The sequence below is a fragment of the Phodopus roborovskii genome, unplaced genomic scaffold (assembly GCF_943737965.1).
Source record: "Phodopus roborovskii unplaced genomic scaffold, PHOROB, whole genome shotgun sequence".
Classification (NCBI taxonomy): domain Eukaryota; kingdom Metazoa; phylum Chordata; class Mammalia; order Rodentia; family Cricetidae; genus Phodopus; species Phodopus roborovskii.
The window spans coordinates 7,593,804-7,616,816 of record NW_026126525.1 but is presented as its reverse complement, the minus strand read 5'-3'; positions in this window follow the sequence as shown (position 1 = coordinate 7,616,816).

The window sequence follows — 23,013 nt, the reverse complement described above, 5'->3', positions numbered from 1 at the left end:
TGACCTTAAATTTGTATCAATAAACCAAAAAAAATATTAAAGAGAGATAGATACAGTAGAACAGGTAATATTGCTTCAGAAATTTTGTTTTCTTTCACAAGTTGTAAGCCCTACCTCAGTCCTTGTATGGTTGGGTTTTGTGTTGATTACCACAATCAGAATATGCTACTAATAAAATAAATTTTTAACTACTCACACAAATGTCAATGAATAGAATACACACACACACACACACTAGCTAGCTAGAAATATTTCTAGACAATCAAGCATATGAAATAAAATTGGTATCTTGTGAGCTCAAAACTTTTAAGGAGACTCTGGAAAAATAAAACATTTATATGAATTTGATATTCATTCCATGGTCTGTACAATTTAGTTGTGGAAGAATGTATAAAATTGATTGAATGCTGCATTTTTTGATTTTTCTGTGCTCTATAATCACATGAACATTTTGTAGTTCCAAAGAGCGTTAAGTGGAAATGGAATGCAGACACTTTTACAGATGAAGTTCAACCATTTCTTATGTGAGGAAACTGGTCTTGTCTCTAGGGAATGTTTTTCTTCTCCATTGTCTTATTTAATTTCCTAATGTTTTAATAGAGGTGCTCTTAAAAGCCAGGAAGTGAAATAAGATAGAAATGATGTATCAAGACTCTTGAGGTACAAATGGCCTGAGGCATGATCAAAAAAAAAAAAAAAACAGAACCATTATTATCATAAGAGACTGACACAAGGCTTCTTAATTAGATTAGGGAAGAAGAAATAAATTTTGCACTGCTAAGCACTCTAGATATTATGATATGAAATCACTTTCTAATATGAGTAAATCATGAATCATGTCTAGTTATATAATTTCAAAGCCCTACCATAGAGAACAGTCAATAACCATTCCAAAAATAATTTAAAACTCAATAGAGAGGAACATGTCCTCTATATTGTGTTTGTTTTTGTTTCCAGTGAAATTTCTGTGTCTAGCCACTGAAAGAGTCTAATGTGCATTGTATTTTGGAATGACACAAATACAGCATAGACTATGACTCCTTAAATATTTTATTTCTTTACCAGCAAAATTGTGTTGCTTTAAGAGATCCCATGCCTGTTGAATAAATGTAGACAAAAATCTAGTGGTATCCAATCACTCTGAGGCATTATCATAACTCTGTAGTTATTTTTTATGAACAAAATACTAGACCTGTAGGTGTGAAAGATAACCCAGTCTGATGGGAGATGTCATTCTGTAAACATGTTTCTCTTACTGGTTAATGAATAAAACACCATTGGCCAATAGGAAAGCAAGATAGGCAGGACTAGGAGACAAGGAGAATTCTGAGAGAGTTTAGAAGAGTCATGATGTGATCTCAAGAGGAGAGAATGGGAGTCCGATGTTCTCGGTAAGATAAGACCATATGGAAATATATATATTAGTGATTATGGGTTAATATTTAAGACAGAGCTAGCCAATAAAAATGCTAGTCACCAGCCAATAGTTTCATAATTCATACAGTGTATCTGTGTGTTATTTTGGGGCAGACACGACTCTGGGACCAGGCTGGCAGGAAAGTGCTCGCAACAAAATGGCACCTGTAATGTGGGTACTAAGAACTTCCACTTAAAACTTGACAAAAATTTTAAAAGGGATTTTAGAAACAAAAGAACAAAGACAACCAAGGTTTCTTGGTAGCAGCGTTTTCTTGGGTGGAATCTGTTTTGCTAGAGAAAAGCAGACTTGAGCAAGGAATACTCATCAATAGGGAATGATTAATTAACCTAACATAATGTGATCTATTCTACAACTTCAGATACACTGCTGTGACAAAGCACAGTACTGAAGCAAGTGTGTTGTGGTACCTGATTACTGACAGGATTCCACAGAACTGATCTTCATTTCCCTAGCCCAGCAACTTTCTTTCCTGGATTCTTATATTTTAGATACTTTTTTTTTTCCTAGCTCTAGTGCCTAATATTAGTTCTTTTACTACTTTTGCAACTAGAATCCACACAGAACATGAGATCAGTTCTCTTTACAGCTAAGATTCATTTAAACTATGGCCACAGTTGGTTTTCTAAAGCCTCACAGGACCCTGCTGCACATATACTGAGTACTGACCTTATAGACACAGATACAAATAATGACTCTAACAATAGCCTTGTTTCTAAGGACAAATAGATCTAGAAATCTTTGTCATGCTCATGTTCATAAAGACCTAAACTTATAGGGATCTCAAATGGAGGAAATAGTGAATAACTAGAGGATCACCATGGTCTCCTCATTCATAGACCTTCGTACCAAGACTGACAACGACAAATCAGTCTTCTCTAGATCTAGTCTCACACAGTGAGCCACCCTTTAGCAGAAACTTTTGGAATAGTGTGTTTTAAGCTATTCGTGTTCTCCTATTTTGTTTTTAAGAGAAAATTTCTATTTTCTTGTAACATAATCTTAAATTTAACTTTCATTTTTAAAAATTTTATTGAGGAAGTGTTATGTCCTAGCTAACTTTAAGTAAGGGTTCAATTCATTTAGTCATCAAAACATGGTTGCAAAGTACATGTTATCCCTGACTATAAGGGTAAAGAAAACTCGGACAAAGATAAATTAAGTAAAACTTCACTGAATAGCACAACAAGGCTTTCTGTCATCCACATGTTTATGGATGTCACTTCTGATGCAAAAATCTGTTGTGAGTCTTTCCATGAGAGTGTGTCTTTACTACAGGATGGGGTCATTTCTCCATGTAGAGTTCCTGGGTCATGGATAGATGTGCTCCATCAGATTCCCATGTTGTGTAGCCAACATGGTGTTTGAACCTGGGAGAGGATTTGCCACCTTGTGACAAAATTGAACTTTATAAAAGCAAAGAAGTCTACTGACTGTTATCAGGACTTGGTTAGGTTAAAACGTAATGAAAATATAATTACACCATTTTCTTCTCCCTCTCCTTCATCCTACCCTTCCTATGTCCATGCTCTCCCTCCAAAATTTACCATTCTGCCTTCTTTAGTTGTTGTACACACACACACACACACACACACACACACACACACACACACACAACTATTTTTCTCAGTTCCATGTGGGAGTCCAAGTTTTGTTCACCTGCTTTCAATAATGAGGGCAGGGACAGTCTTAGGAAGATGCTTAACCAAACAAAAGTAAACAGAAGTTTTGAAGACAAGAAATCCCTTGGCTCTTCCTTGAGGAAAGGACAAAACTGTTCCCATCAATCCTAAGCTACTTCCACCTTTAGGAAGGGGCCTAGTACTCTGAACTTCAACACAGTGATGCAGACTTGAGCCCGCCGTGAATTGGCACTTTGAGGAGGAGTCAGTGGAATCAGAATTTATGGGATTGCACACTGCTAAAAATTCTCTGCCCCTTTGTTTTTCTGGCTTCCTAAAAATAGTACTGGCAAATATCTTACCTTTTTGACACCCCACCATTTTCTCTTAGAAAATACAGATCTCAGTGTTTCTTACTAGGTGACAAATGTCCTGTTTTGGAGCTCTTGGAAGCACACTGCAGTGAGACAAAAATCCTCGACATCTGAAAACATGTGAGACTTTAATTAGGTGACCAGGCATAGAACAGATTGTTTCCAAGTCTTGTGCAGATATATATATATATATATATATATATATATATATATAGATAGATATATATATATATATATATATATATATATATATATATATATATATCTTTATGAATTTGCCACTGAAGGTTCACAGCAGTGAGGTTTTGTTCTGGAGTGGGAATTCACTGAGCCTGCAGTTCTCAGATAAAGGCACAGAGTCAGCTCCCATGACTGTCTGTGAGGCAGATGGGGGCTCCTCATGCATACCAAGCAACTGTGCTTCAGGAAGGAAAACAAAAATGCAGGTGCAGAATGTATTGGGAAAGTGCAGATGGGCCTTCAAGAGTGTCCACTGTTTACAATAAATAGGGATGGAGGTCTCATCAGTAAATGCACATTCTTCCTGGAAATCTCCTTCCCTCCAGCTGGTCTCAAAAAGAGTATACCCCAAAGGCACAAACAGCAGCTGTGAAGACCTCTGCCCCTTCCCAGGGTGAGGCTGGGTGTGCTCTCACCCTGTCAAGATGTGGTCATTACTAATCTCTGTGGCAGTGTTTCCATAGCCTGACTACCTCCTGGCCACATTTCCCATCTCTTCCTGAAGCCCTTTCTCAGGAAAAAAAAACTGTTCTCCAATGTTATTCCTTACCCTTACTTCATACTGGATTGTCAGAAAAGGACTGTGCTTAAAGGGGATATCAAAAGGTAGCCCCCAATGTCAGGAATGGTAGCACATGCTTTTAATTTTACTTCTCAGGAGGCAAAGCAAGTAAGTCTCTGACAGCTTGAGGCCAACCTGGGTTATACAGTGAGACCCTGTCTTAAAAAAGATGGGAAGAAAGAAAAGGAAGGAAGGAAGGAAGGAAAAGAAAAGGAATAATAAGAGAAAGAAAAGAAAGAGGGGAAAAAGCCAAAGAAATGAGTTCTGAACCAGGCTCTATTAATGAACAGTAAAGGAGTCTCTTAGAGCCCAGAAAACACAGCAGTCCCATTTGCCGTTTGGAATACACTATCAATTTCTAAGACATCAAGTGATATTTTAGCTCTTTCATGTGTACACAGATCGGGGATTTACATGCTACATAACCACTGTAACATGGAGACACCTCCCAAGCCCAAGGTGCAATTTTGCACTTACATAACTCCTACATCCCAACATTTTTAACCTTCATCGTTATTGTATGACTGAGTGTACATGGAATGGTGGGGTAGGGGTTGGGAACATGACATGCCGAAGCATGTGTGTGGAAGTCAGAAGAGAACTTAGTGGGGTTGCTTGTTCCTTCCTCCTTTATGTGGTTTCCAGCAATCAAATCCAGCTCTCCATATATGTCTGACAAGTACAGCCTCTTGCTGGCCTTTCAGATCCCAATATCTTAGAGGAGAAAAGTAAGTGTAGTGAGAAATGTACTAAGTACATCTCCTCTTGTTTCCATAAAGAATTCTCCAAGTGTGTCATTTGACACTGTTTATTTCAATGGCTTTCTAACTGAAACAATTGATGGTTGACATGCAAATCAAGTGAAATAGGAGGCAGCTCATGAAAAGAAAGAAAAGAAGGGCTTTGCAGGGAAATAGGGTGGGTTTTGTTTGTTTGTTTTGATTTTTTTTTAAGTTATATGCTCAAGAGTCACTTTGCAGTGCTCAGTGTTTTGTCTTTCCTATTCCCAAGAGAAGGGCTGGCCCCTTTCCCATCCACCAGCACCCTCTTCCCCTCTTCGTGTGCCCCATTTGTCAAGCCATTTGTCAGCACACAGCCGCATCCAGCAGGCCTGGACTCTGTCAGGTTCTTGTCTGGAAAGGAAAGCAAAGCTGTCTGTGGCCACAGCTGTCCCCACACAATGAACAGGACCCAACCTCCACGATGCTGCCACTGCTGAACTGTGCTGCCCTACAGCCACCTCTGAGTATCTGCATCTTGAGCACCATTTATAAAACAGTGACAGGGGAATCAAGATGCAGGGTGGACACCTGGCCCTGAGTGCCTCCAGGAGCTGTTTCTTCATTTTCACCCTAGACGAGATCTGAGCCAGATGGTCCTAAGGTCGTTTCCAGGTCAAAATCTCCATTGTGCCTTGCTGTCTTAACTCCACAGAGTCAGAGATTCAACAAGTGTGATAACTTTGGGGTCATTTTTCCTAAACAAGAGAAAGCTTTGGAGTTTCACTTAGTTTAGAAATTCTTAGAGGGAGGGATTATATAACAGAGATCTCCAAAAGGCATGGTTGCTGTTTATGCAGCAGAAAAGACCTCCACCAAGAATGCACTGTGTAGACACATCAGATAAAATCCTAGAAGGCATTGCCTCCCATTTCTGCAGCATGGTGGACCTCAGCAATGTTGACAAACTTCTCTAAAGTCCTATCATTTGGAGACAGGGATTGGTTTTAAACCTTAGTCTGTCAAGTTATAGAGCTAATTTGTCATGATATCTAGTACTTAGTATAGTCCCAGAACTACCTACATGAGACTCCCCAAGGGTTCACGCTTATGTTCATTTCTGGACTTCAGCTCTTCCCCCTCTGTCTTTGTATGTGTGTGTGTCATGGGAGGAAGCAGGAAAAACTATCCACATTTTTTAAAGTCTAGGCTGATTGTTGCATATATTCCAATAAGAGGCTCTGCACAACAGCCTTTTATATTTCCAAGTAAAATTGATGAATGCTTGGTATGAACTCAACATTCATATAGGAGCAAAAAAAAAAATAAATAAATAAATAAATAATTCCAAAACATGAAGATACCAGGAACATTATAACATTCTGTTAGGTTGACCACTCTCTTCACTCCAACACTAACTAAAGAATCCTCCAAATATATACCTCCACTGTAGGCTGACCTGACAAGGGAGCTAGTTTACAGGGTGGCCCGTAAGTTGGCCAGGTCTAAATTAGAGCTGATAAATGTTTGCTCTTTGCTCTAGTTGACCCAAAAAACCCACAGGTACACTGTAATCAGTCCCAGGGTAGAGTAACATCAATGGGGTCATGGGCAGTGTTTCTTCATGCTCTGAAGAAACAGACTCAATGAGTCCTCATACTTGAAGATGATTGCATTCTGTTTGCAGGTGATATAAATAGCTCATAGATGCCATGTTCCAGGTGCTCTCCTAAGAACCAGGCTTGGATTACCTGCCCTTATTTCACCTGTGCTGAAATGGAAACCCTAAGACCTTAGGTGAGTGGGGCTGGGATGCAAATGTGTGCAGCTGTGCCTCAGACCATGCTCTTCCAGGCTCTGCCATAGTGCTTCTAAAAATGGTCCGTATGCTTGTTTTGCTACTTTAATATTTGGCAATAACAAGCCTACCTCTATGTTCAAGTGGTACTTGCACTTTAAAGAATGACTTTGAATTTAACAAATAAAGATAGGATGGACTCACAGATGTTTTTATTATACACAGCAGACGATGACATGGAAAAACTAAATTGCTTTTACGTATCTGCTTGTCATAGTCCCATCAGCGTAGTATCTACTCTAATCCAGTAATGATTATAAAATGACATAATACAAGTCCTAAACACTGATGTCACTTGGGAATATTAAATCAACTGGGTGTAATATGAGATGTAAGCATAGCATTTCTCCCTGGTTAGTTCAATCCCACCTGACATTTGCCTGAGAATTTTTTTTTTATAACAAATAACTTACAAACTTAAGTTAGCCTTCCTATTCAGTGATACTTCTCTCACTACACTGCTGCTGAGACTAGAAAGGAATCCCAGCTAACCTACACATTTCTTTTGCTGTTGTCTCCACTGTCTTATTTGTTGGTTCCTTGTTGACAAATGAAACGTACATACTTGTGGCACATGATGCCATGCAAAACTAATTATACGCAATATTATCCTTGCTTTTCAAAAACTCTATTTCAATATAATTATGCTACTGAAATACACTGGTATGCAACTAAATTTAACTTACCTTATAAAAATCTCTACCAGAATCAGTATACAGCTCATTTCTTTCAAAAAAAAAAAAAGTAGCAAATGTATAAGAAATCCTGCCTCAAATGCCGCTAAAGAAGACAAAAGAAAGCTCTTGGAGAAAAAAAGTCTATATTTGATTTGCCTCAGAAAAAAATTACACATTAAAATGTAAACATTTATAAAGTTGGTGAAGCAAAACACCATTACGATGTTCATTTGCAAAATTCAGTAACCAATGAGTGTGGGAGACAGAGGGAGCCCACGTTTAATGTGGAACTGTGAAACCAAGACTCAAATAATTTCCTAAATGTAAGATACCTCTCTGCCTTCATTTCATCTGCTAAAGCCAGCGAGGAAACTCTGAGGGTCTGATTTGTGCAAAGGGGAAAACTAGATGTTGTCCCAACTTTTCAATCTAACAGTAATGATATATACAGACCAGGCATTCCACTCTCAATTTCATTGGCTGATTGATATGCAATGAACTTTAATTTGTATTAATCGGTCCTAAGAATTAAGATCTCTGGTCCTAGAAGGGGCTCTAAAAACTAAAAGGGCTACCAACTGGAGATAATTTATAGGTCTTTGGCTTTTTTTTTTTTTCTTGTTTGGTTGTTTTGTCATATCCTTATTTGTTTAGTTTTATTTATTTTTTATTTTATTATTATTCCTTAGATGTCTGTTTGTTTTCTAAAAAGTGACAGAAAGGGTGTGGACCCAGATGGGAGAGGAGATGAACAGCAAGTGGGAGGAACAGAGGAAGTGGGAGCTGTAATCAGAATGTATTATATGAGGAAAATACATTTGCAACAAAAGAAAAAATATGATTTCCTTTGGGGAAAAAATAAACAAAATAAAAACTAAAACAGCCTATTCAGTGAAAGTTATAAAATCTCTTTTCCTCAGTGAAAAAATAAAATGTAGCCTCCAAATAGGAAACAGTTTTGATAAAAGGGAAGAACCTATAACTGAAAATACCTGAGATTCAAAAGACAAGAGATTCTTTTACTGAAGAGTGTCTACAAGTAAGCATGTAATGTATCTACCGTTTCAAGTTTGTCGGTATTTACTCATTTTATTTTTAAACTATTCCTTTGTTGATCTACTGAATCTGAAGGTGAGATCTGCAAGGATGACGACAGACCCAGTACTAGCTCTGCCTATCAAATTATCTTTTGTAATATGACTTCACCCTCCAGCCTGAGCTTTCCACACTCTGTGCTCTTCCCTGGTGTTATCCTGGGTGCCTGTGCAATGCAGAAATAATGAGACTTGAATTTTCCAAGGCAGTGATTTAGGTTGCTGTGACCTCAGTTAGCATTAGGAACTGGACAGTGTTTCTTTTTGAAATGTTTGCCTAAGTTTAATAAACAAACTAAAGGTGCAAGAACTGTCTTTCCCACCATCCTCTCTCCCAGTGCTTTGACTTTTTGTTAGGCTTCTAAATGACAATCCAGGCTATACTATTCCCCTTTTAGGAAAACCTAAACTTGTGCTAACTGAAAAGCAAAGTGTGCTATAGTGTTGCCTCAAGCCTAAGTTAAAGTTGATCACCCATAAAATGAAAATAATTTCACAGTTTCTCCTCAACCAGGTAAACCAGGCATTTTGTACATCATCAGAAAATGAGATATTGCAGGAAAGAAAAAGCAAAGTAGAATGATTCAGTTGCGAGTGAATGAGTAGCTGGATACTAACATCCCTTGAAAAAGAATATCGAGCAAGATTTCTCTCCAGAGGAGTTTCTTACTTCTTGCCTATGTAGAAAAATGATTCAGAATGGGTGGTTTGTAGATGATAAAACTGATTTCTCACAGGTCTAGAAGCCAACAGAGCAAGGGCAAAGTGGCAGCAGGTTCAGTGACTGATGAGGACTCACTCTGCTCCATAAATGGAATGTTCTTTCTGTATACCCTTACAGCCAATGATGTTAGGATGCTTGCTTCTTTATTAGGAGAATAATGGCCACCTTCAGCCGAGTAGATCCCCCCCCCCCATCACTCAGTTATTTCCCCAAAGCCCAATCTCTTATTATTATCAGATTGATATTAAATTCTGAAGAAAACAAATGATATTCAAAATACTCTGCTCTGTTCATCACATGAAACTCCTCATTGTCTTTCCATGTTGCTATCAAACTGTATTTTGTTTGGGGAGATATGGTTAGAATAGGATTAATTAATTTATTTTTTACCGTCAGTGAGTCTTCTGAGAATACAGCCTTTCAATATAATCTGTCATCATTTATGCTTAAAGGAATTAATCCATGATTCTGAAACATGATTGCTTTCAATCTTGCTAGCTATTTGAGGTAGGATATATAATTTAACTCAAAATAAAATTACTATTATTATTTAATAATTTCTACTACCTTGATAAATAATATATTTAACATATATAATATAAAATATCTTATATACACTTAGCATATACTAGGTTTTCAATAGAAAACATTAAACAATTACATTTAAGCAAAATATTAGGCAGTTTAATTAAGCATTAAATGAGGTTTATGCATAGATAATATTTTACTTCAAAAGTGGCTCTCAGGACTTGGGGTATAGTTCTGACAGACTGTGTGCTTAGCATGTACAAGGCTCTTGGTTCTGTCTCCAAGACCACTAAACAATGGCTGTCTACAACAGAAGAATGTGTAATGTGTACTAGAGTTGTGAATTTGTGGGTATACTTAAACCAATTCTTGGATTTTTTTTATCCTGTTTTTAGCTTATAGTATTTTACTAGCATGGTGTTGCATAATAAACTCTATGATAATATTAAAAAAATATTCTCAGGGCTGGAGAGATGGCTCAGAGATTAAGATAACCTTCCAGAGGTCCTAAATTCAATTCTCAGCAACCACATGGTGGCTCACAACCATCTACAATGAGATTGGGTGCCCTCTTCTGGCATGCAGGAATATATGCAGGCAGAACACTGTACATAATGAATAAATAAACCTTTAAAAATATCCTCTTCTGTGTCCTAAAAAATGATGATATTTTCTATTCTTAGTAGCTCACTGAAGGAACACTCTCCAGGCCATCTGTTCACATCTTCATCTCTCTCTCTCCATACATTGTTCAATAAATGGAACTACCAATCATAGCAGAACTGAATAGTTCAAGTGCTTTTTTGTGTATCTATTATCCAACACTGGTATATTATCTTTTAAATTCATATCTTTATATCTAATAAAAGACAAGTGAAATGCCTTGGCATACTTTTTATTGTTATAGATTGTACCTTCTCCCCTTCAATGTACAAAAAATACATTAACAGGAGGGTGTGAGACCAACATATAAAAGTTTATTATATCCTGAAGTTAATATTAGAAAATACAATATTTATAAGACACTGATTCTCACAGAAGCCCGTTTGCATGAGTCCATGAGCGGAAGAGATGATTTACCATCTAAAAACCAACTGTGCAAAGCCAAAGTTGTGTCAATCTGTTAGGAGGATGGGGGAAAAAAAGGGTTTGTGAGACATCACTTGAGCAACTTTAAGTCATATCATCTAACACAGCATAGCCCAGTGATACAATCAATACTAAGCCTTGATCACAGTGAGAGTTCTGGGTATGTCTTCTGTATGAGTGAAAAAATGAATGAACTTGATTGTGTTCTATAAGCAGACAGAAACAGCAGAATAACTTGTGTGGTATGTGTACTTATGTGGTGAGTATACCTGTGTGATTTGTGTACCTGTGTGGTATGCGTACCTGTGCAGTTTGTGTACCTGTGTGCTATGCATACCTGTGTGGTACACATACCTGTGTGGTTTGTGTATCTGTGTGCTATGTGTACCTGTGTGGTTTGTGTACCTGTGTGGTATGTGCACCTGTGTGGTATATGTTTTATTTATTAGAAGGACAACCTTTCTGAACCTCAACTTCTTCCTTAGCAAAACCATTCTCAAAATAAAACAACCTCATGGTACTTCCTACTCCAAAGTTCTTTGTGATTTTTCAAACGAGTTCTCTGAAATACAGAAATATATACATAATTACATAATTTTTATTTCATGTCCTAAAAAAAGAAAGAAAAAAACCTACTATTTTGCCCATTCTCTCCCACTAAGTCTTCTAGCACATGTCTCCAGATGTGGGAAAAGGTTAAGGATAGAGTGGGAAAGGGAGTTGTGGGCACCGGCATACAGGAAGAAGTCAGAGTTTTTGTTCTTCATTCTCTGAGGTGATTGAAACTCTCTGGAACAGGTGTGGAATCAGCAGGACTCACCTTTTCCTTCTGTGGGTCAAGCACTGGATGGTTCACATGAAACAAGGCGTGGGAGGGCAGTTATCACCTAAGCTGAAGTACAGTCATTGCAAGGTCAAAGTGCAATGAGCGCACCTTGTTAGGCAGGACTGTTTTCACCTTCAGTTGCCCTCATAGCACAGCTATGAGGGCAACTGAAAGTAGAGCAATTTTCAGGGGCAGAAAGACATGGAACAGAACCAGAATTTCCTAGGTTAAATATTCATTACATGTGGGTGGCATTTTCTAAACATACCCAGGACTTACTATTGAAATGCAGATGTGTATTTTCTGTCACAAGGGGGATCTTCTTTATACAAGGAAGAAAGGAAGAGAGAGAGGATAGAAAAAAAAGGAAAGAAGGAAGGAAGAAAGAAAGGAAGGAAGAGAGGATAGAAAGAAAATAGACAGTACCCAGAGCTGGAAATTGCCCACTGGGCCAAGGGCAGATGTGAGGCAAGACCACAAACACACAGGGAAGAAGAGAACAGGAACAAGGAATAAAAGGATCAAAAAGAAATAGAAAAGTCCAGCAAGCTCATCCCAGGAGACCTAATTAAAAAGTCACAGCTGAACTGGCCTTTTTAGCATCCAAGAAAAACTTCTCAAGATATAATGGGCTAAGTGGTTAACAGTGGAGGACAGGGTCTCCCCTGACAGAAGCAAAAGTGACAGCTGATCTTCCATGAGCCTGGGAAGAGAAGGGTCAGATACTTCCTCCTGTATGCTACATAGACTTAAAGAAGCTAAGTACAGAGCAGAGGAACAGCATCTCTAAGGAAGCAACAGAAGAGAAATGGCTGGCTGAGGTAATCCACAGGAGATACTACGTACTAACCTTCTCTACCAATTGAATGAAGACAGAAGAAGCTGACTAGTAGTATGTCTGCAAACAAATGGTGAGGGGAAAAAAAGTAGTAGCCCTACCCATCCTTACATCATTTCCACACCCTAAAGCTTTCTGAAATCTGAGTAAAAGCAGCAGCCAAACTAGCTTATAAATGCAGAAGTATTCATCAACAGGCAGCATTGCTGTTTCCTGAACATTCAATATATAAAGGCAAAATGTTAAAGACAGTTGAATAGATAGATTATAGACATACAGATGATAAATAAATAATGATGATGACAAAGATAGATGATAGACATATAGATTGATAGGTATATAGATAATAGATAGATAGATAGATAGATAGATAGATAGATAGATAGATAGGAAACAAAGTGAAAACTAAATGCACATTATGCTTCCTTGTAGGTACAGTGTCAATGTGAATCCAAATGTATTAATAAGAAACATCAGGGAACTAGGTGCTTTATTTATGGGTTAAATCTAAGTCAAATAGAAATTTTTAAAAGTTTTAATCTTTTGAATTGATTTGTTCAACAAAACATTATGCATAAACACTTACTAATGTGCTGTAGGCCAGGTTGAATCCTGAGCTCAGAGCACTGAGCAAAGATGGACACTTTGCTGCTAGGTCAGAAGATCATGAGTGCTTATGTCCTAACTTGCTGGCGCCCTTTTTCCTTACTAAAATGGGCAGTGCAAAATATTAAATATGGCTTTTCCCAGAGCAAAGCCAGAATCGATTTATATCAGAAAAAGATGACTGCATTATCTGCTTATAGATTGGATGAATGTGAGGGATGATTGAGAAACTCAAGAAGTTTGGACACTGTCATCTAAGATTGCTTCATTAACCTGGCTTTTAGGACAAAGGAATGGGAACTAGAGTTGTGTTGATGAATTAATATACCAACAACAATAATAAATACTAATAAAAGGTCCATGTTTTTGCCAAGCTGACAAAATTTACAAGCAGCTGCACCATGGGACAAAACAAAAAAAAACAGTAAATACAAAATGGAGAGAAAATTTTCTTAGCTTAAATGAACTAGTAATTCTAAGAAGCCGAGAAAGCCAAGAGTACATTCATTCAGTCAGTCTTTATCTAGACAGTGAATGAAAAAGTAGGTTAGAAATGTCACAGCTCTCCAGCCCCTGAGGCCACAGGCGGGTCTGGGACTACCTTTCTGTGACTACCTATTGGGGTCCCTCTGTTAACACAGCCTCATTAGAGCTAAGGTTATTTCTCAAGCAAAACTGCTCTTATTCTTGCCAAAATTATGAATAGTAGAAGAAAAACACCTCTAAGACCAGTACCTAATTTATCCCTCAGAACATCCTTCCACAGAGCTCATCTCTTTTTTTTTTTTTTTTTTTTTTTTTTTTTTTTACACTTCTGGACCTTAGTCACACAAAACTCAACTTCAAAAGACAAAGAAAATCAGTAAAGTTTAAGGAATGTTGGACTAGGAAAAAGCACTATGTGTTTTCCTTAAGCCTGCTCTGCTGCCTACTAGTATGTGACTTAGGTAAGAGAGACATCATATTGCAGTTAAGTATACATACTAAGCTGAGACATCAACCTCATTCATTCTTTCATTCCTTCAACAAGAATCTCTTAAGCTTCTTCATTGGGCTAATCAATGTTCATGACCCTGTTGACTCATAATTTATTGTAAGTCAATAACAATGGAACACAATACACATAGACATATAGACATTACCAGAGAAGGCCAGAAATTTCTTCTGGGCTATAGAAACTTCCTAGGGAAGGTCAGATCCAATCTTAGGCTCTAGAGTCGAGCAGGAGTCTGCTAGGTTTATCCATTGAGGTGCCTTTCCTAGTAGAGCAAAAGAACTCATGACCAGCCAGTTCAGTTAAACACATAGGCCTGGGTGCTGGGAAGATGGCACAGCATTACAGATACATGCCTACTAAATCCTTGCTGTACAGGGAGTTTGGGCCTTAATATTTTTATCAAGGAACTTGAGTTCACATGGTTTTCTATATAAAACTTTATCTACTTCTTATCTAACACATACTGTTGATTCAGTACCACTGAATGCAGTCAGCAGCTCTGTCTCTCACACTTGAATGAAATGTGTCTGATGCCTTCTTTCTCTGTGAGATACACTGCAGCCATCTCATGCTCAAAAACATTAGCCAACACTGGAGTATTATACCTGGGATCTGTTCTGAACAGCAAAGCACTATCAAAAATCACAAAAGAAAAGCATGTTTTAAAAAATGGGGGCCAGCTGTTTATGGAACCAGAGATGAACAAGAAATAGAAGGTTGCCTTGGTCATGTGTATGTAGGACAACTCACAGTTGTCACTCCCAGGTGTGTGCAAATGAGTGACTTCAGAAGTGTCCCCCTATTGGTTTTGTGTACACAATTAATTTCAGTCAAACAGGTAAATTTACAAACGTGGAATCTGTGAAAGGTACATATTATGACTGTATTGTTGTTGCTATTTATGAAGAAATAGAGATTTAGAGAGCACATACAGTTTACTGAAAAACTTACAAATAGGAAGCAACCAGTCAATACTTAAGGCTTTGCCTCATTGACAATCTTTAACCTTAATCCTCTTTTGAAAATTACGTGACACAAGGACTCACAGCATAGGTTTTGGGATGTGAGTGGCTGGGTTCAAATGCTTGTCATCCCCTTATTTTCCATTTGGCCTTAAAATATCAACTAACTCCTCCAGGACTGATTGCCTCACTGGTAAAATGTAGACACTGAGACTTAGGACAGGGCTGGCAGGAATGACACTGAAATAAATAATGCTCTTAGCTACTCAATGCAACTGTTTGCAAACACAAGAGTTTTCATCAATCTCTCTATAGCCACCATATGCCAAATGATGACTGACTCCAACACTGAGCAAGAAGGTAGGATTCTATGTACTTCCTATCAGATTCAGGACAAAGTACAGAGATTCGAGAACCAAGCAAGGTGCTGATCAGAGTACAATGGTACAAGATGAATCTATAGATAAAGTACAGTCTATACATGGTGAATAATCTGAAAGGTGACTGCATATATAAAGATTCGTTGATAACATCCTGTGCTTGATACTTAAAGTGATAGAGGATTGATCAGCTCTTATATGTTCTTTTCCAAACAGAGATGGACTGAGGAAACTTCCAGAGGTAATGATTATGTCTTAGAACATAGGTAGGGAAATAGCTTCACACGTGTGTCTTTATTCTCAACTGACTCAGTATAAATAGATCAAATATGCAAAGTTTTTTCATGTTGGAGGTAGCAATACATTCTTGTGTATGCAGATTACACGCATGCATGTAGAAGCCAGAAGTCTTCATCGGGTGTCTTTCTTGAGACACCTTTGTGTTAAGACATGGGCTCTACTTGAAACTGGTGCCCACTGATTGGCTAGACAGGGTAACCTGCAAACTCCAGACACCCTCCTGCCTCCACCTCCCCAGGACTGGGATCACAGGCACTAGCTGCTTTGTCTTTTGCTTTGGCATAGTTGCTCAAATTCTCATGTTCACACAGTAGTGTCATATTCACTGAACGAGGTATATCTCTTTTCTATCTTAGATACAACTTTAAAAAGAACTTGATTAGAGACTGAAATGGCAATACCTTTTGTTAATGAAGTCTTTCAAATTACAATGGGTAACTCAATGTATATGTGTGTATCATATATATTCTAGAATATTTATACATTAATATATATATGTATGCATATACTAGAAATTTTAGACTTACCCAGGTTGTCTAAGATGGAGTAGCAGAATCAGGACTTGAATTAAATTCTTTGACTCCATCAGCTTTGTTCTTAATTACCTCTCTACCCTCACCCTTCTTTGGTTTGCCATTTAAGATCCAATATTTAGAAGATAATTAATTTTCATTGATGGCTCATACACCATGTAAAAGGCAACCTTCCCCACCTGCCTTGTACTTCTGTATACATTTTCAGATAGACCGGGTATCATCTAACTGGAAGGCAGATATTTCAGAACCTGGAAGTCAAATTTATGATGCCTCGTCCTCATATGTAGTTTGCTGAAAGGGACATGTAGACATCTACAGTTCTATCCATTTTCTTCTTGAACCATCCTGAATTCATCATTCTTCTCATGATTATCGTGATGGAGACATCACAAGTTGCAAAAGGCACTAAAGAAAGGACTCTGTACAGGCTAGTTTTACACCAGCTTCTCTAGGTCATGTTGCCTAATTGTTTTATCAAACTCAAATCTAAATGTTGCTGTGTCACTTGTGTCTGGTAAGTGAGATCAACATGTAGACCCCATTGTCTTTCAATAAAGCAGGTTACCCTGGTGTCCTAGGAGAACCCCATCTAATCATTGCTGCTACTAGGAGGGAGAGCTGGAGTTTTTGCAGGAAGGAAAGATTTTTGTCTCAGACCACAACATACCACCCACTCCTTTTCTAGCTTCTAAACTGCTGGTCTGCTTCCCCCACCAATCTGAGACTTGTCAACCCTACAGGAACAAGAGCCAACTCTTTATGAAAGAGGGAGGGTTACCAAGAAGGGGAACTAGAGAGGAGCATATTCAAGAGAGAGAATTGTGTGTGCATGAGTATATAGATATAAATGATAGGTAGATTCAGATTACAGGTCTCTGTATTAGTAGAGTTTTTGGCGGTTTGGGATTTTGGGGTATTTGCATAGATCTTACCAGATGATCATTCCTAATCCAAAGTATAGATCTTACCAGATGATCATTCCTAATCCAAAGTTGAAACTATAAGAAAGGCAAGATCTGAAAGGTTGTTTTTGTTTTTTGTTTTTTGTTTTTGTTTTTCTTACATGTTAGTACTCAAAAAGTTTTGTTTTTAGAGAATCTTCATATTTTCAAATTAAATATGCTCAGCCACCCTCCATGTGTGCACATCCCTTTATTTTTTTCTAACTCTTTAGAAAAACCCTAAATATCCTAACAAATACAGTGAACAACCACCCTGGGTTGCATAAGGTATGAGTTTTATGAGACATACCCAGACCAGAATAGTCTAGGTAACCTGGCCATGATCTTCTAGTGTAGCACCATCTCTAGCACAGAGACTAGTGAAAAGGAACAATAATATTATGTAGATTTCCATATTTCTTCATATGATCTCTGGCACAAGTTATCCAGATAATTACAAGTCAAATAATACTAACTGAACTACACGTGTGTGTGTGTGTGTGTGTGTGTGTGTGTGTGTGTGTGTGTGTGTGTTATACAGAGAACCTTCATCTTAGGGAAGGTCAGTAAATTGGAAATAAGTACTCTCTCCATTAATCAAGAGATAGTTAATTAAGTTAATAAGATCACATTTAGATTGGAAGAAATCTAAGGCCCAGATCTGACATCTAAGTTTGTTTTCTCGCATGTAAAATATATATATATAAAACTGCAAATGCTCATTTTTTAAAAAGTAGCAAATTGGAGGGATTAGATAGGATGATGGGTACAAACATGTGAGCTCCATCATGGAGAGCCTAGGATTAAGTATACAATAATTATCCAGTGATGTATCACACTAAATCAGAAAAATGTCTGAGGAATCAAGTTCTGAGAACTAAAGGAATACAGACTTGATGACAGAAAAGGGGAGTGGATACAGGTTTGAAATTATTTATCCATGTATTAAATGACCCTACTGAACAGCCATCATGTATCAAATGCTTTTCAAAGTTCTGAGACTGCCCTCAGAGTCATAGGGCTTCTGCCAGAGGTTGGGCTATTCCTGGCAAATCGGTTACATGGACTGAATTTATGGGAAAATGGAAATGAAAATGAAGCTGATAAATGTTCGTGACCTTTGGAATGAGAAGGTTCAAATGTCAGATCTGATCCCTGGGGAATCACTATGGATTCTTTAATAAGTATGGAGTGAAAAGTCATCTCAGCTATTCTAGTTCTATTTTTATGTGTGCAAAGAGCAAATCTAGCAGTAATTTTGAATGTCAGCATGTCATTGTGTTGAAAATTGAGAGAGAAATGATAACTAGAGAGAGAAGAAAGATGGACTTTTACTTGTTCACAGGATTAAAAAATAAAAATCCCTACTCAGACTGACTTTGAGCTGGGCAAGGCTCTGCATTCGGATATTACTCATAGATAAGGAATGCCATTAAACACCTGTGCTGGGTTATAAAACCCAACAGCATTGCCTTCACACGACCTAATCTATACCCATCAATATTTAGTAGGACTTCTACCACAGCCTGGTAAGAAAAACAACTAGACCCACCTCTCTGCAGTGTACAGATAAAATAATTTCATTAAATATCAGCATTCCAGTGCTACCTAATCCCATTTACAGGCCTATCATAAAGCCAGTAATAATACTTTGTACTTGTGAGCAGCCTCACATTAAAATCCTCAATGTTTTATAGGCCATAAATTCTCCCAACACCCTTCATGAGATAAAAAATAATTATGCCCTCCAATTAACAGGTAAGCTAGAAACGAGCTTAGCTGAAGAGCTCACTTGTCCAAGGCCACTGGGGTAACACAGAGTCCACTTGTTCTGAGACCTTGAGCAAGGCTGATCCTGACTTGACAGCAAGGAGGACACAGCCCTTCAGGCTGGGCACTGTTCCTACTTCCCCTTTCTTTCTCTTCTGACTTTTGGCAGCTCTCCTGAATTTCCTTTAAGGTGTTAACTGGTACCAGTTGATAATACTCAAGGTGTTAGCCTTCCCGGGAATATCTCTGTTTTATTGGGGGACTTTTGAAGGCTGGATAGATGACAAGAACCAACGGAAGGAACTCTTTGGATCTCTGATGCAAAGATCGATCTTTTCCCTAAAGCATAAAGCATCCTACCAAGGGTCCCTGCACCCCTGCACCTCCCCTTCCTGAAGACCATCTCCTTTGAGAAACTTCCTTCTGTGTTAGTCAAAATAGATCAATTTTCCTTATGATAAAGAAAAGGAATACTTTCCTGTGACATTGGAATAGTATGATTCTGTCTGTGCCCTCTTTGGAGGGAAGGAAGGTTTCTCACATTTTGTAGATCTGGGTTTTTGTTTTGTTTTGTGCCCTCCCCTTGTATACAAGTGAATTGTTTCCTGGCATTGTCTGGAAACACAAGACAAATCCTGCTACTGTTAAGATTTCTTTCACCTTGCAGGACAGGTATTTTCCATAGTAACTCCAAGGAGACTGACATTTAAAATCCCTTCTTACAGAACAATTTGAAGCCACCAGGAAAATTCTTAATTGCCTCTGCCCTTTTATTGTGACTTGTACCTGAAATCCCAAAATAATTTCAAATAGGAAATCTCTTATATGTGATTCAAGAGAAAGGTTGGCGCTAAGAACTTTGGGTCTGAAGCTCATTTCCATATCTTTAGGACCTGCATCATGTTTTGCATTATAAACAACCACTGAATTTAGAGAGAGAAAAATTCAGAATGACATGTTAATTCTCAAGTCCCTGAAAGAGAAGTTGATTTCTTCTGAAGGAGACGTCAAATGGAATTTATCTCTGCTAAAAGGGAACCACTGAGGCACAAAGTTCCAGCCAGGAGAAGACAGACGAAAAGATAAGTAAGTTCTCTCTTTTCATCTTCCTTTCCCTTGATATACTAGAAGGGAATATCACCAACTTTGCCTTGGTGGCCTTTCAGCCACCCTTCAGTAGTGATTTAGCAAGCAGGTAAAGAGTTTTCCCAGCACAGGGAGTGACTCTTATCCTCAGGAAGCTGGTTCTGAGGAGGGATATGAATGTGCCCAGATGCCCATTCATGCTGTTACTAGCTCTCCCATGTTTCTGCACCAAGTCCTAACAGTCTGAAGTTGTACAGAAGACCTGCATGAAGCAAGGGAAAGCTGAAGTTGCCTGATCAGGATAGGGTTGATAGTTCAGGTTGGTCTCATCCCAGGGAAATTTGCATTAGTGTAGTAGAAACAAGAACAACCAAGACTGAACACAAATTTTTTGGAGTTAATGCTTGCCTGTGAATTTGGATTGACAAATCTGGAGTGTTAAAATTCAAAATAATATAGTGAACTAACTACAAAGGTCAGTACAATTCCCTTTATCTGCACTAACTTTCAAAATAAGCAATTCGTTAAAAAACAAAAAACAAACAAAACAACACACAATGAACATAGAGAGTGGGATTATGGGAACAGAAGAACAGTTGCCCTTGCTCCTGTGACCAGTATCATGCAGAATTATTTACCAGCTTTTAATTTACCAGCTTTTGTTCCGTTGTAATTCCTCTCTGCTCACAGCCCCTGGAGCTCCCCCAGCGCTGTTCAGAGCTTCTGCCCTGTTTACAGCAATAGTTACCAGGATTGACAACATGGGCACTTGAAATATTTATATAGCGTTTGTGCAATCACTTTTCATTGCCCAGTAAAAAGAACTTGTTTGCAGGGGCTGGCTCCTTGCCAGGGTTATCTTGATCTTAATTTTATAAGGCAAGAATTAACCTCAGAGTTCAAAAATTGAAAAACAGGGTGGAGGAGTTGTTGGTAGATGATCATTTGTGGTCAAGCAAAGCAGTTTGCTTTCCTGTGGGCAGATATTCAGGGGCAGTTTAAAATGACTTCCCTAAAGGAAGAAATGCCAGAGAACACTTGGGAACTCGGAAGCAAAAGTAAAGAATAAAATAGCGTGTGGTGATGGTTTTTATCATCTCTACACTCCAGTCCATCCATGTCTCGAAAACTATTGTCATCATACCTCAACAATTTTAACTGATCTTGTTAAGGTTTTACATGGGTTATCTGGGCAGCTACACCTGAAGTCAAGAGGGTGAAAAGGCAGAGGCCTCGGTGCTGATGAGATCACCTCTCCCGGTGACTCAGCTGCCGCTCTGGAGGGTCAGAGCCTTCCTCCATCCACTGCTCCATGCCATTTATGGATGGTGTTGCTAAGGTGAAAAGGAGGGGATAAAAAAAAATAACAATGTGGAGAAGGGTAAAGAAAGGACCTCTTTACAGGGAAGCAAAGAGAACTGTGGGAAGAGTCTTCCAACCACCCCTACCTGAGAGAAACCACTGAGGAAAAAAACAATGGGAATGGGCATCAAATGACGGGCGACACAGTTGCCAGGTATAAAATATGGGTTATGGTATTCCTGTTTTGAAACGCATTTCAGGAAGTTATCAGCAAAGGACCGAGGTGAAAGTAGAGAGAAGGGCTCTAAAAAGAAAGCCATTTTCAAAGGACCATTTTTTTTTTCTAAAGGTCAAGAATCATACTAAAAGAACTACTGTGTAGACAGAGCTGTAAAGACAGGAAGAGGCAGAGATAGAGACCCACTGCTGAAGGAGGTCTTTTAGAGACTTAAGAATTCAAGGACAAGCCAGGTGGTGTTGGCACCTGCCTTTAATGCCAGCACTTGCAAGGCAGAGGCAGGCAAATCTCTGAGTTCTAGACCAGCTTGGTCTACAAAGCTACACAGAGAAACCCTGTCTCGAGGGTAAGGGGGGGAATTCAAAGAGAAATTTTTAGAAAAAAAAATGTAGCATCTGAACAGTCCTCACTGAAACCCTGACAGGGCCGGTGAGGAGATTATCGGTGCAGAGCCCACAGACAGCACCTGGAAACTATGCAAACATCTCCTGAGCTAACCTGTCCAGGCTCCTCAGTCCATGGAGCACAGAAGGAAAGCGTTCGAGGTAGGCTTGTGTTGTATGTCTCCCCTAATACAACTCAGGCTTGACTGGAAACATTCCACTGATGGAAACGAACAATCAGTGGAAATTAACTTTTATCTTGTGGAAGTTGTGAAAAAATTCTGATAGCACTCTTATTAGGAATAATAAGACTTTGAAAATTCAGAGTTCAGTTACATAAAGAAAAGTACTGTCAAGTATACCGTTCAGTTATAAAACCTTAGTGTGCATGTTGTTCCAATTTGTTAATTAAGAATAATAATGAAATAGCATAGAAAGAGGTTTGCTGCTCTCATAATTTCTATTTTTAATTAACTAGAAAAATCAAAATACTATATGATTATAAAGATATAATCAACATACAGAAATATTCTACACCCTAGGCAAAGAAAAAGTGTGCGTGGAAACTATGTTCTAAAATGCTAATTTTGGTTTTGTTTGAGTCCTGTGACTATGGGTGATGCAAAAATATATAAAACACAGTTTATGCCCTCAAGGAACTGACTAATTCTTCTTTCTTATTATATTTGTTTAGTCATCTTTAATTTTCATATCATTAAAACTTTAAGGAATGCCTTAATTGAAAACAAGTTGAGTGAATTTTATTAAAGGAGAAAGTAAACAAATGGTAAATCATATTATTTTGTTCCATGAAAATATAAAAATTATTTTAATTTAATGGATTTTCTAAGATAAATAAATGTGTTTGGCAGCTTTAATGTGACATTCATCCCACATATCATTATTAAATTGAATTCAGCTCA